We start from the raw sequence: 14,394 nt of genomic DNA on the forward strand, positions 1-14,394 counted from the left end.
CCTGAGAGATTGCTCTGAAAGAGTCCACTCTACATTTCTCCTTGACTGGGGTTTTGATCAGGGCCCACAGATAACTTTGTGCATGGATATGTGGATTCCAAAGGCTTTTCCTGTAGGTGACTCAGCCAGTGGCCTCAGTATACAGGCTCCCTGTCCCTGGGAAGTCGGGTCCTGATTTTCAGTGAGTGTGAAAGCCTCTTGTTTCTAGAGCTGGTACTCCTAGGGTGGCCTCTGGGATATGGCAGCTTAGTCAGGGACTCAACTCCTAGGGAGAGTGTGGTCCCCTTTACCCTGGAACATTTGCTAGCTCCCAGGGTTCTGCTTTCAATGTGAAAGTATCCGCCAGGCTTCTGGTGTCCATCAGGAGTGGTGATTATTCCACTGAGGACCTGTCTGATTTTACATACATTTCAAACAAATCTTTTAAGAGTAGGGTCCTATCCTGGAGGCAGCTGGAGGGGGAGAGATTCCCACTTAGAACTTGGCCTTTGAAGTGGATTCCACAGCAATTTTGCACTGAGCCTTTCATGAATACAGTTGTAAACTGATTGGGGAGTTTGTCTTAATAGGCTGGAAAACACAGCTTCTCTGTGTGGCTGCCACAGCAAAGCCACTGTGTTTAAAAACCAGTGGAGCTCTGCACAGAGCCCCCTCTAGTGAGATTGTTCCAGACCCTTACAGGGGTCAACAGAAAGAAGCTAAGTCCATGTTCCTACTAGCAGAATATTGAGTTCTTGGGTATCTGGAGGCTGATTTGGGCATAAATATGTTCCTAAACCACAACAGTTGATGACCACCAAGTCTGAGCCACAGAGATATTGTCTATAGAAAGAAAAAAGCCCCATTAGATTCTCTCTTTTTAAAAATATTTATTCCTTTTTGTTGCCCTTGTAGTCGTTGTTGGATAGGACAGAGAGAAATGGAGGAGGGGAAGACGGAGAGGGGAGAGAAAGATGGACACCTGTGGACCTGCTTCACCACCTGTGAAGCGACTCCCCTACAAGTGGGGAGCCGTGGGCTGGAACTGGGATCCCCAAGCAGGTCCTTGTGCTTTGCACCGCATGCACTTAACCCGCTGTGCTACCGCCTGACTCCCACTAGATTCTCTTACTGCTACCTTTCCTAGAACAATTTAGACTTTAAAAATGCATTGTTTTTGTTGTTGTTATTGTTTGTTTGTTTATTGTCACTGTAGAGGCTTCACTGGTCCAGGTTGACTTTTTTTCTCACACAGAGAAAGAGAAACAGATACAGATACAGAGACAGAGTTAGGGTGGAGAGAGAAGAGCAAGACACCAAAGCGCCAAAGTATCTCCCCATGAGGTGGGGTCAGTCTGGAACATAGGTTATGCACATAGCAAGGCAGCACACTATCCAGGCAATTATGTGGCTCCTAACAACAAAACAATGTTCTCTTCCTTTTTTTTTTTTTTAAAAAAAAGATATGTATTTATTGGATAAAGACAGAGAAAAATTGAAAGGATAGGAGGAAATATAGAGGGGGCAGAGGGCAGATAGAATAATGGTGATGCAAAAAAACTTTCATGCCTGAAGCTCCAAATCCCAGGTTCAAGCCCCCGCACCACCATAAGCCAGAGCTGAACAGTACTCTGAAAAAAAAAAGTGAACTGACTTAAGTTTCATTGGCAGTGGTTCATTTGGGGGTGAAGAGGAAATAGAGAGGGAGAGAGAAAGAGAGACACCTGCGAGACTGCTTCACCACTTGCAAAGCTTTTCACCTGCAGGTGGGGGCTGGGGACTTGAACCCAGGTCCTTGCACACTGTAATATGCACTTAGCCAGGTGTACCACAAGCCATCCCCCATTTTTTACTTTTTTTTTTTTTTTTTACCATAAGCTCTGGCTTTTGGTGGTGTGGGGGATTGAATCTGGGACTTCAGAGCCTTAGGCATGAGAGTCTTCTTGGATAACCATTATACTATCTATCCCCACACAAGTAATGATTCTAAATAATAAAACCTTGTAAAATAACTTCAGCTTAATCTATAATTGTTTTTGCTGGTCTGCATAGACTGAGATCTCATGCTATTATCACACATTTCAATGCTATTACATTTTCCTAGTCATCATTAGAGGCATGTAGACTGAAACTTGTAGAGAATCATTTTCTCATCCATCAAATACCAGCAAGCTTAGTTAGTAGAACACATATTTTACCATATGGGAAGGACAAAGATTAAGCCCTGGCAGCACATAGGCCTTCTAGGAATGCATCTTAATGTGGAGTTATTTTTAAATAGGAGGAAAAGATTTATATACACATTTACTCAGTACAACTCTTATTTATAATAAGAATGTTGACAATCTAAATATCCAATTACAAGGGAATGGTTACAAGGTCAGCTTGTAATAAAAATTGGCTCTAATGAAGAACAGTGAAAAGGTTTATGACATATAGTTAAATGACAGAGCAGGGCACAATGCAGGTATGGGCAACGACCAGTATATGCCTTTTGGTTTTGAATCAATGTATAAAATGTGTTTCTGGAAATAATGCTCACCTTCTCCTTCCCTAGTTATTCTGCGGTTGACGGCAAAAATGGGGAGTCTACAGCGGTTTGTGGCTAGGCCCAGTTTCTCTCACTCCCAAACTGCCCTGCTCTGAGCAGATCAGCCTGTCCTCTGATGCCCCCTGCCCTGGGCTTTTGCCCTTGCCCAGGAAACGATGCTGCTTCTCCCTCTCAGTGCACCCTGCCCCCTGCCTCCACACGTTCTTCCTGAGTCTTATCTTAAATCACTTAAAGCTTTGCACTTAAAAAAAATGATTTACTTATTTTTAATTTATTTGTATTGGGGATTAATGGTTTACAGTAAATACAGTTGTTAGTACAACTGTATTTTCTCAGTTTTTTGCAAAACACTCTCACACCCAGCCAAGGTCCTCCTTCACCATTGTGCACCAGGACCTGAAAGCCCCTACCTGCCTCCCTCCTCCGGAGTCCTTTACTTTGGTACAATACATCAAAAGTTTTGTATTCTGATCTAATGTTTCACATACCGTCACTTTCTCTTTCTAATGTTAGGTTTTAGGCACCTGAGAAGATAAAAGCCCCTAAGAATCACATGATTATTTTATCAGCTTTACCAAACATTCCCTGAAATAGACTACATGAGCAAACTAATCACAGATCTCTGGCCACAGGTCCCAGGTAACTTTGCAAGCACTACTCAAAGTAGAATAAAATTTTGTCTGAAAAATAATATATATATATATATATATATATATATATATATTATTTATTTATTTATTTATTTGATAGAGACAGAGAAATTAAGAGGAAGAGGGAGATAGAGAAGAAGAGATAACTGCAGCATTGCTTCACCATTGGTGAAGCTTCCCCCCCCTGCAGGAGGGGACTGGGAATTTGAACCCACGTCCTTGTGCATTGTAACATGTGTGCTCTACAAGGTGCACTGGTACCACCTGAATCCTGAAAATTTTTAACTCGTATCACATGTTAAGCTAATTTTTGTGAGACCTAATGTAAATGTCCTGGTCTTGTTACTTGCATGACAAGTAATCTTATGGGAGAAAAAAGCTGGAAGTGATGGGTTGCCATTATAAACTTGAACTTAGGACACCTGCCCCTGTGTCCCCAAGCTTTGCTTCAGGTTTAGTGCTTAGCCGTTAACCCTAGGCTGGGCCTTGAATGATATTGAACAGACAAAACCAAAGTTACTGGGAAACAAAGCTTAGCAAATGTCTATCAGGAGGTCAAGAAAACATGATGAAAATTAAAATGGCGGTAGAGCCGTGGGTTAAGCGCAGGTGGTGCAAAGTGCAAGGACTGGCTAAGGATCCTGGTTCAAGCCCTGGCTCCCCACCTGCAGGGAAGTCACTTCACAGGCAGTGAAGCTGGTCTGCAGGTGTCTATCTTTTTCTCCCCCTCTCTGTCTTCTCTCTACATTTCTCTCTGTCCTATCTAACAACAACACCAATAACAACAATAATAACTACAACAACAATAAAAAACAACTAGGGCAACAAAAGGGAAAAATAAATAAATATAATAATACAAAAATTAAAATGCTGTAAAAATCATCCATCATTCAAAGCACACATGCTGAGTCAGGGCAAGATGTCTGAGAGCCACTGATGAATGTCCCTCAATATTATTTCTGACAATACCAAATGAATTTACATTTAATACATTTCCAAATAACCAATCTACCAGTTATTTGATATTACTAACAAGGGCTGAAATTGAGTATTAATGTGGTTCAGGAGCCTACTCAGCAAAGGTTTATTATTTCTAAAAATGCTTTGTGTAACCAAAGCACTTTATCATTAAAATTGCTAGGTTTGGTATACAAGTATCTTAGATTCATAATTAAAATGCTATTGTATATTGATATTAACACAGCACTAAAAAATAAACAGCACTTAAAAAAATTCTATACTCTGTCAAAGAATAAGTGAGCTCCTTTTCAAGGAGAATCTCCTCCCTCTACATGCTTTATTTATTAATATGACCAAGACAGAGAAGAAGGGTTAAAAAGAATGAACATTATTGAGGACCAAGCACACAAACTGGAAATGGTTGTCACCTTGCCCAAACTGTAATAGTTCTTCATTCACCTCTTCTTTGGTTTGGAAGTGGTATTGATTCCTTGGACTCGCCGAGGTGCTCAGAGACATCATAGAAGAAAATTTTAAAAAGGGCCGGAGAAATAACATAATTGTCCTGCAAAACACTTTCAGGCCAGGCGAAGATTTTCACAGTCACCATAACTGGCCAAACACAGTGAGGGCAACTGGTAGCCTGGGTGAGGCAGGGGTGGCTTGGTTCAGAAGGGCAGTGGACAAGGGTCAGGGATATTGCTTTCCCCTCCACCGACTAGGTGATTCAAACAGCTAGAAGGCCCTGTGTTCAAGGCCCTGCACCACATGGGAGCACCATGGGGACACTCCACAGTTGAAGGAGTGCTGTAGTGCTTCTCCCTATCTGAAGAACAAAAGTGGCAAAGTTTCCCCTGAAAGAAAGGCCTGGGCCTCACTGGGGAGTCCGCTCAGCTCCATCCCTTGGCACCCCACTTAACAAAAACAAAAACAGCCCTTTGGGGAGTCGGGCTGTAGCGCAGCGGGTTAAGCGCAGGTGGCGCAAAGCACAAGGACCGGCATAAGGATCCCGGTTCGAACCCCGGCTCCCCACCTGCAGGGGAGTCACTTCACAGGCAGTGAAGCAGGTCTGCAGGTGTCTATCTTTCTCTCCTCCTCTCTGTCTTCCCCTCCTCTCTCCATTTCTCTCTGTCCTATCCAACAACGACAACAACAACAATAATAACTACAACAATAAAACAACAAGGGCAACAAAAGGGAATAAATAAATAAAATAAATATTAAAAAAAAAACAGCCCTTTGAGGTATGCTGCTTTGGGGAAGTAATAATGCATTTCCCTCATAAGACCATGTACCTCTGAGGTCTCTAGCCTCAAAGAAACCAGACTTTGGGGCACCAGGAAAGCCAGGCATTGCTGCTCTTAGAGGCTCATAATATCCTCACTCTCTTGTATCACCAGTATTGTCCTCTCAGGGTGAAGTTTCCAGAAAATCTGTACTGGTGCCGTAGAATTGATTAGACCAGAGGCATCCTATCTTTCACCATCAAGCACTCCAATAGTCTCCCTACATGGAGAAGTAGAGTTGTAGTCAAGAGTTTTCTACTTCTGGGCTGGGCTGGGGAGGGGAGAGAGTGCTGAGAATTTGTATGTGAGGGTTCCCAGGTTTGATTCTTGGCACTACCAATAGCCAGAACTGAACTGTGTTCTCACAGAGGAAGGAAGGAAGGAAGGAAGGAAGGAAGGAAGGAAGGAAGGAAGGTAGGTACATTAACTGTAAATCATTAATCCCCCCAGTAAAGAAAAATAAGGGTGCCAGATGGTAACACAGTGGGTTAAGCGCACGTGGCACAAAGCGCAAGGACAGGAGTAAGGATCCTGGTTCGAGCCCTGGTCTCCCCACCTGCAGGGGAGTCACTTCACAAGCAGTGAAGCAGGTCTACAGGTGTCTATCTTTCTCTCCCCCCTCTTCATTTCTTCCTCTCTTTCTCTCCCCCTCTCTTCATGTCTTCCCCTCCTCTCTCCATTTCTCTGTCCTATCCAGCAACAATGACAACAATAATGGTAACAACACCGATAAACAAGGGCAACAAAAGGGGAAAAAAATGGCCTCCAGAAGCGGATTCGTAGTGCAGGCACTGAGCCCCAGCAATAACCCTGGAGGCAAAAAAAGAAAAAAAGAAAAAGAAAAAAATAAATTTTTACAAAGGAAGAAAGGAAGGAAGGAAGAGGGAGAAAAACTGGTTTCTACTTCTAAATTCAAAGCATTCATCTGTTCAGTTAAAGGGACAAGTCCTGCCTTCAGTTGCTGATGAACTTCTAGCTGAGAGTAGCAGCTCAGGGAATTGTATTCAGATATGGTGGCTCTTGGGGGGAGGGGGCTTTTTGTGAGGTTAGATTTTGAGATTCTGTGTGTGTGTGTTTCTTTTTTTTATGAGAGCACTGCTCAGCTCTGGTTTATGGTGGTGCAGGGAATTGAACCTGGGACTTTGGAGCCTCAAGCATGAGGATGTTAGGCTTTGAACATCTTTCAAATGGCCTGATGAATATTTTCATTGTCATGAAAACTCTTAGCCAGCTGTAGCTTGATGCACAGAATCTGGGAAAGAAAAGCCTCAGGAGTTGACAGTGTTGATGCTTTGAGTGTCTGATGGTTTCCTTACTTCAGGGGAGAGTGTGGGGCTGGCAGTAGGGTCATTTCCAGGGTGGGTACTTCATGGAAAGATGGGAGGGGATCAATAAATCAAGTCAGGTACTGCAGGAGACACAAAGCTTAAACAACATGTGCACAAAGATCCATATATTACAATATATGATGGGATCAATGGGCATATATCTTTGTATATAAATGCGAGACATATGTGTAATGGATACTGTTCTATGATAATTAAATTATATTACATAGTATAACAAATGCATTACATGTAGCAATAAATATATGTGAATATATAAGCAACAAGCACACATGTGCATAATATAAACAGGTAATACTACATACATAATCAAAGCTTTTCAAAGAGCTTGAAAACAATAAGGAGAGAAATGCAAGTGGCAATATGTGTTTCCAGTAGGGAAGGAGCTGGGCACATTGAGGCTGGCCCAGCTGCACCCAGAAGGGCCACTGGAGCTATGGATCAGGTGTTCCTGACAGGTTCTGCTTAAGTGCTTCACTGAGATGGGTTTTCTTTCACAGCACAGCTCGGACCCCTCAGATTTGAGAGGAAGAGTAATGGTGGGCAGTGGAAGCTGTCTTTTGGTTCCATGCCCTTCTCTTCTGTCCTCACTTCTGTATGTTTGGGGAGTATGGCGTCTTGCAGGGCCTGCCTCTCTGGTCTAACACAAGCTACCAAAGCTTGGTTTTTCCCTGTGATGAGGGCGCATGATCACGATAATATCTCTGTTGTGTATATAGTAGGGATCTTCAGATCCTGACCTGGGTGAGCCTTTCCTACCACTCTCCACATTGCTATAGCTGATGTGACTGTGATCCCATCATGATGCCCTTCATGCCTGTACTTGGCTATGAGTCTTCATAGAAAAGGAAAAATCCTGTGTTCAGGAAAAATCTAAGAATCTGCCTGGAGAGGGGCTGGTGCTCCTGGTTGTACAGGGATTGATGATAGATGAGTGGATGGATAGATAGATGATGGAGAAAGATAGATATGTAGATAAAGGACTGAGAGATAGATGATGGTTGGATAAATGGTAGAGAGAGATATAGAGAAAGATAGGAAGATAGATGATGGAAGGAGATGATAGATGGATGCACAATACTGTGTGCTGAGGAATATGACATTGTGACTGATGATTGGACACTGTCTCCCGTGCCCTCCCCTTCAGTGTCCTTCCCTCCAGTTGGTAAGCCTGGGAAAGAATGACTTTCAATTACAGGACATGAACTACCTGGCTGCCAGTTGTTGTATCTTCTTCACATCTATGTAAGGCTTCTTTACTTTTATTTTTTATTTAGAGAGAAGGAAACACAAGCACACAGAGAGGAGAGATACCACAACACTGTTCTACCATCCTTGGAGCTCCTATGTGGTGCTGGGCCTCAAACCCAGGGTCTCACATACAGCAGAGTATGCCCTCAACTATACAACTGCTTTTCTGGTCTGTGTATTAGGTTTCTAAGTTGGAAATCAAGCTTCTGTGTGGGAATCCAAGCTTCTTTTATACAAAGACTTCACCACTTTCTTTGTGTACGATTTTACAAGGTGATGCATGAATTTAACATTTTGCATGGTTTTTTTTTATGGTGATAGTAATGACTACCAAGAGAAAAGGATCTTTTTTCACAAAGCTTCTTAATTCCAGAGAATAGTCTTAACATTAAAACAAATTCCTGGCATACTTAGAAATGAAAATATGATATTCCACTGCTGTATTATTATCACTAACATTAACTAATAATGATGACAACAACAACCAGTGAACTGCTCAGCTGTAACTATTACTGGTGCTGGTGACCAAACCTGGGTCCTCTTGCAAGCAAGTCCTGTGTGCTACCGCTGCACATCTCCCCAGCCTTCCATTGCTATTTTTAAATGATTGTGATGAATATGTTCGCAGTGTTAATTCCTTTGTCTATCACTGACTCTTTTAGATTTAGTAGGTTTGAGCTCCAGCTAGACCATTCTTTGTCACTTGACTGCCCAGGCATCAAGCAGATTGCTTTATGATCTGATGGGACTGTTATAGACTACTCAAGTAGCCCGCAGGTGCCCACAAGACAGATGGTTCTTAACAGGCTCTCCTTGTGTCTCTGTTCTAGGGCCTACCGTGGCTCCCCATTGCCCCCTGGCTTCACTCCAAGCTCCAGCTGTGTGTTACTGTTCATAGCTGTCTGCTCAGGGGCCTACAGCCCATGGGGAGAGCACAAAGGGAGTGATGCTCTCTTCTCACAGTCTGCATGGCAGGAGCTAAATGAAGACAGGCTCAATCAATTTATAAATAACACACCACTGGATGGCCTGACAAGCATCAAACAAGCCATTCTGAAAACCAAAGGCAGGGCTTGCTATGACTGTTTTCCAGAAGGGGAAAAAACAACTTTAAATAAGGGCTGCTAAAATTTGTCAGCATTTCTACTTGAAATAATAGAAAACAGAACACAAGCAGCCTGGTGCAGAATAGCAGATGCAACACCACTGAGATGCACCACACACACACCAGGACAGGCTTCCTGTCACTTTCAAATGCTCTGAATCCTTGATGCCAAGCAGGACTTCGGGGTACTTCCTGCAGCCGAGACACTGCCAACTGCTGGGAAAATATTAAAAACAAACAAATAAGCAAACAAACCCTCTATGTTGATTCAGCCAAAATAAGCATTTTGTGACTCCTACAATAAAGATAACTTCTTGATAGAGTAGATGGAAAAATTCCAGGCAGTCACCTTCCCAGGCTTCTGTGTGTAGACAGTTTTCAAGGCACCATTATTACTGCTTAATAATAATATGCACAAGAGACTGTTGAATCCCACTGGCAGGAGGAATCTTGAGGGAGAAGGAGCTCTGAGAGGTGACACGTGTATCTGGGGCTGGCGGGGCCCAGGGACAATGTCCTATAGCTGCTTCTCTATAGGGCCGGAAACCTAAAGATCTGCTCAGCGCTCAGTGAGCAGTACTGCTGAACTGCCCCCGGGAACATGCTGGAAAATACATGGAATATGAGTTTGTGGAATTAAAAAAAAATGAAGGAGATTGAAGGAAGAAGGTAGAAAGGAAAGGAGAGAAGTAGGGAGAGAAGAAGATGAAAAACAGAGAAAGGAAGAAAGGGGAACAAGACAGGAAGTGAGAAGCCAAGGAGAGAGCAAGGAAAAAAACGAAGACTTCCACAGTTTGTGAATGGCCCTCATTCACAAGAGTAGCAATCCTCATTCATTCATTCATTCATTCATTCATTCATTCATTCATTCATTCATTCATACTTGTTCTCATTTCATCTTCATCACAACCTGGAGGGAACTATAGCTAAGTAGGGAAAATGACCACACAGTGGGCAAGTGACTTACCCAGGATGATCCAGTAACAGATCCAGGGGCAGGAATCCCAGATAGATCCTCTCAGAGCAAAGCCACAGAGGCCTAGCCCTCTCTTGCTCGGGGTCCCTCTGCCCTCTTGCAGCTGTTCAGCTGTCCATATGGGATGATTTAGAGATACTATGAGGTAGGGGCAGGTAGTTAATTATGGCCAGGGGTTTCTGGTCACAGGCTGGCTTTTCTTGACTTCTGGAAAACCACAGTGGGCTCTTATAGAACCAGTTTCCCATGTGCAGGAAGTTGGGAAAGGGCTTGCTCTCTGGTCATTGATCAGTAGCACATGTGGGGAAGGGCATGGCAGGAGGGAAACAGATGCTCATTGATGGTCCATCTCCTCTTGCTTGTTAGTACCACACGGTCCTCACCTGGACTTCCCATGAGGTCCCATCCACTGAGGGAGACTGACTTTACGTGGTTTCCTTGGTTTCCTGAGAGTCTGCACTGGGGACTCCTTACCTCCTAACCCTCTGGAATCAAAACTATCATCATCCTCTCTCTCTCTCTCTCCATATATATCTTCCTCTCCTTTATCAGAGTGGAAAGGCAGCCCAGAGTTGTAAGGCCATGTCTCCACAAATAGAAAAAAAAAAAGGGGGGGGGGGAATAGGTTTGTATTTCTCTGAATTATGTGACTGCTTTTATCTATTCTGTATTTTAGTCACTGCTAGATGTTATTATTCACTTGATTTGAAATAAAAAACAAAAGAATGCAAGAGAATGGCAATAGCTGGGAAAACCTATTTTCAAAATGCTCATTGTATTATATACCGGTTTCAGTGTTCAGATAAGGAAAAAAAGACAAGAAGCCAAGCCCCCATATAGCAAACTGGCTCCTTCCTCAAAGGTCCTGGAAGGAAACAGCATCAAGGAGGGTGGCTCAAGGCTTTGATGGGGCCGGTGTGTACCCCCGGAGCCTGGGACACAGCCGCTCAAGGGTCATACCTACCCAGAGTTTTCACTAAAGATTGTTGCTCAAGATTTAATAAGACACAGCCAGTTCTCAAATGACATTTTGTTCAATACTATTTTGCTGTAACATTGGTGAGAGAAAAAAATCAATTCCATTCTGAGGTGACTGTCTACTCAGGTTTCCTCCTACACATGTGAGGCTCACTGGTTGACTCAATTGTCTCTATGGAGGGGAAGGAGGGAGGGAGAGAGAGAACGAGAGAGAATCTCAAATGCTCCCTGTGATGGGAGGGTGTCCTGTCCAGCATTGTATCCCACCTTGTACCCTGAGTTCCCACCAGTCACTTAGATCTTGAACTGGAATAAGTAGGTTGGAAAATGAATGAATAAATGAATACAAATGATGATTTAATATTAGACATGCTTGGGCTCTTTATTTAGAAATTTGATGATGATGATGATGTGTGTCACCAGAAATATGCCATAGGAACTTTTACCTCTTGTTTATATCAGTTCACCTGTGGTAAAACTGGCTTAATTATCCATCATTTTGCTTCCAAGAAACTACTGACCATGCTGAGGACTTCCTTAACAGTTGAAAATACTCCTTATGGAGATTATATACTGACAGCTGTCTGAAATCACCTATCGCACTGCTCATAGAAACCTATTGTGGGGGGGGAGCACAGGTAGATTCACATTTAGTTGAGCACACATGCTGCCATGAGTAAGGACCCAGGTTCAAGCCTCCAGTCCCTACCTGCAGTTGGGAAACTTCATGAGCAGTGGAGCAGTGCTGTAAGTGTCTCTCCCTCTATTTCTACATATCTATATCTTTCTGTCTCTCACCCTCTAAGAAAAAGAAAAAGTAGGCACAGGGATTGATGGAGCCATGTAGGCACTAAGCCACAGTAACAATACTGGTGGCAAAAAAAGAATCTATTTCTACTAACTAAGGTTTAAAAGTCAAATAATGAGAGTAGGTGCTAGAAAGCAGGCCCTTGGTATGCTGCAAATTCTAAGTTCAATTTGCACTTATTTCAATGCTTAGATAACTTTGATTAGCATCTAAAAGCAATGCACTTACTTACTTGCATATTCTAAGCAATTGCTGTTGGCCTCATCTCTCCCTACAGCTCTTTTTTTCCCTGATCAACAAAATGGGATCTTATTAGTATCTGCTTCACAGAACTGCTAGGAGGACTAAATGAGATCATTTATATGTAACCTAGGACTGACCAGTGCTCTGGTTAAAATAATAGATGTATATTATTTTAATATATATACAGGGAGTGTTCCATGAACAATGTCTTTACTTCTCTCTGTCTCTCATTAGAAATTTAAGGGGAAAAAAAGCTTTCCAGGGGTAGTGAAATCATTCATTCAGGAATCCTTGAGGCAAAAAAATAAGTAAGTGAATAAATCTGAAAGGGGGCTCTGGGAAGGAGATGTACACATGCAATAAAACAGGCCGGGTGACAACCATAGCTGATTTTGGTCATAAACACAGGAAGCTTCCTTAGACAAGATTCTCTTCTCTTTTCTTCTTTATGTTTGAGCCCACACTAAAAAGTTTACAGAAAGTTTAAATATAATATTAATAATAGCAGTCTTTCACCCAGTAGAGTGCTTGCCTTACCATGTCTGAGAACCTGGGTTTGAAACCCAACACCACGTGGGGACACTAGATGGTAGAATTATGCTTTGATGTCTCTCCTCTCCTTCTCTAAAATAGACTGATGAGAAAATTGATCTGGGAAAGGTCACTGAGAGGTGGTACTGCACATGCATGAGACCCTGGCATTACATTACTAACAATAAAATCAACATCTCTAAATACTCTCTATTATCATGTATAAATTCTCTGATGGGAATTGAATGGCCAGTTTATTTTCAAACTAGGCACGTGTGAATTTATGTTGCTATGGAAACTCTCCAGCACATGAAATGACTGCAGAGTCAGAAAGATAGCGGGTTCTCTCTGGCACATGAGCTGAGTATGGGAGAGAGAAACCCAGTCCAGGGGTTGGGTGGTGATGCACATGGTTGAGCACACATGTTACAATGTGTAAGGACCCATGTTCGAGTCTCCAGTCCCCACCTGCAGGGGGAAATCTTTTCAAGTGGTAAAGCAGTGCTGCAGGTATCTCTCTGTCTCTCTCCCTCGCTATCACTCCATTCCCTTTCAATTTCTGGCTATCCAATAAATAAATAAAGATAATACAAAATATTTTTTAAAACTTAAAAAAATAAGAAAAACACAGTCTAGAATCCTCTCCATCTGCCATCACTCCTGACCCACCCTCCACCCCCCACCCCACACAGCCTCCTCTCCATATATATGGAGAGAGAAAGAGAGAGAGAGAGAGAGAGAGAGAGAGAGAGAGAGAGAGGCAGACTACAGCACTGGAACTTCTTCTGATTGCCATAGCACCTCCCATGTGAAGTCAGAGTATGAACAGTGGCCACACAGGGCAAGTCACATGCCCTATGCTCAGTGAGCTATCTTTCTGGCATTTTTTTTTTTTAACTAGAACACTGCTCAGTTCTAGCTTATGGTGGTGCTGGGGATTGAACCTGGGACCTCAGAGCCTCAGGCTTGAAAGGCTTTTGCATAACCTTTATGCTGTCTCCCCAGCCCTTTTTTTTTTTCTTCTGCCACCAGGGTTATTGCTGGAGTTCAGTGCCTGCAAGATGAATTCACTGCTTCCAGCCATTTCCTCCCCTTTTTATTTATTTTATTTGATAGGACGAGAGAAGCTGAGAGGGAAGGGGAAGATAGAGAAAGAGCACTGCTTCAGAACTCCTGAAGCTTCTCCCCTGCAGTTGCAATCTGTCAGGTTAACCCAGATCCTTGCACATTGTAACATGTGTGAACTCTACCACATTGCCTGGTCCCTGTGGCCCTCAGCTTAAAACATGTGGTCCAATCTGACACACAGACACTATTCAATACTATTTTCCATTTCCTTTATGGACATATTCACTGGAATTGATCTTGGAAAAATTAGCAGTAGGCTACCTAAACTTTAATATTTTATAGTTAAGAGACTAAGTTGTATTGCCGTTATTAATAGTTATTTTAGGTTTGTAAGATGAATACACAGAGAGAGAGAGAGAGAGAGAGACATGGGAAAAGATACAAAGTCAATATTAGAACACTCAAATATTTCCTAATACTTTTTTTAAAAAAGATTTTAGTTATTTATTAATGACAAAGATAGGAGAAAGAATCAGGCATCACTCTGGTACATGTGCTTCTGAGGATTGAACTCAGGACCTCATGCTTGAGAATCCAATGCTTTATCTATTGCACCATCTCCCAGACAAAATACTTTTTCTTCACATAAGCAATGTAGTGAA

Source organism: Erinaceus europaeus, chromosome 6 (assembly GCF_950295315.1).
Source record: "Erinaceus europaeus chromosome 6, mEriEur2.1, whole genome shotgun sequence".
Taxonomy (NCBI): domain Eukaryota; kingdom Metazoa; phylum Chordata; class Mammalia; order Eulipotyphla; family Erinaceidae; genus Erinaceus; species Erinaceus europaeus.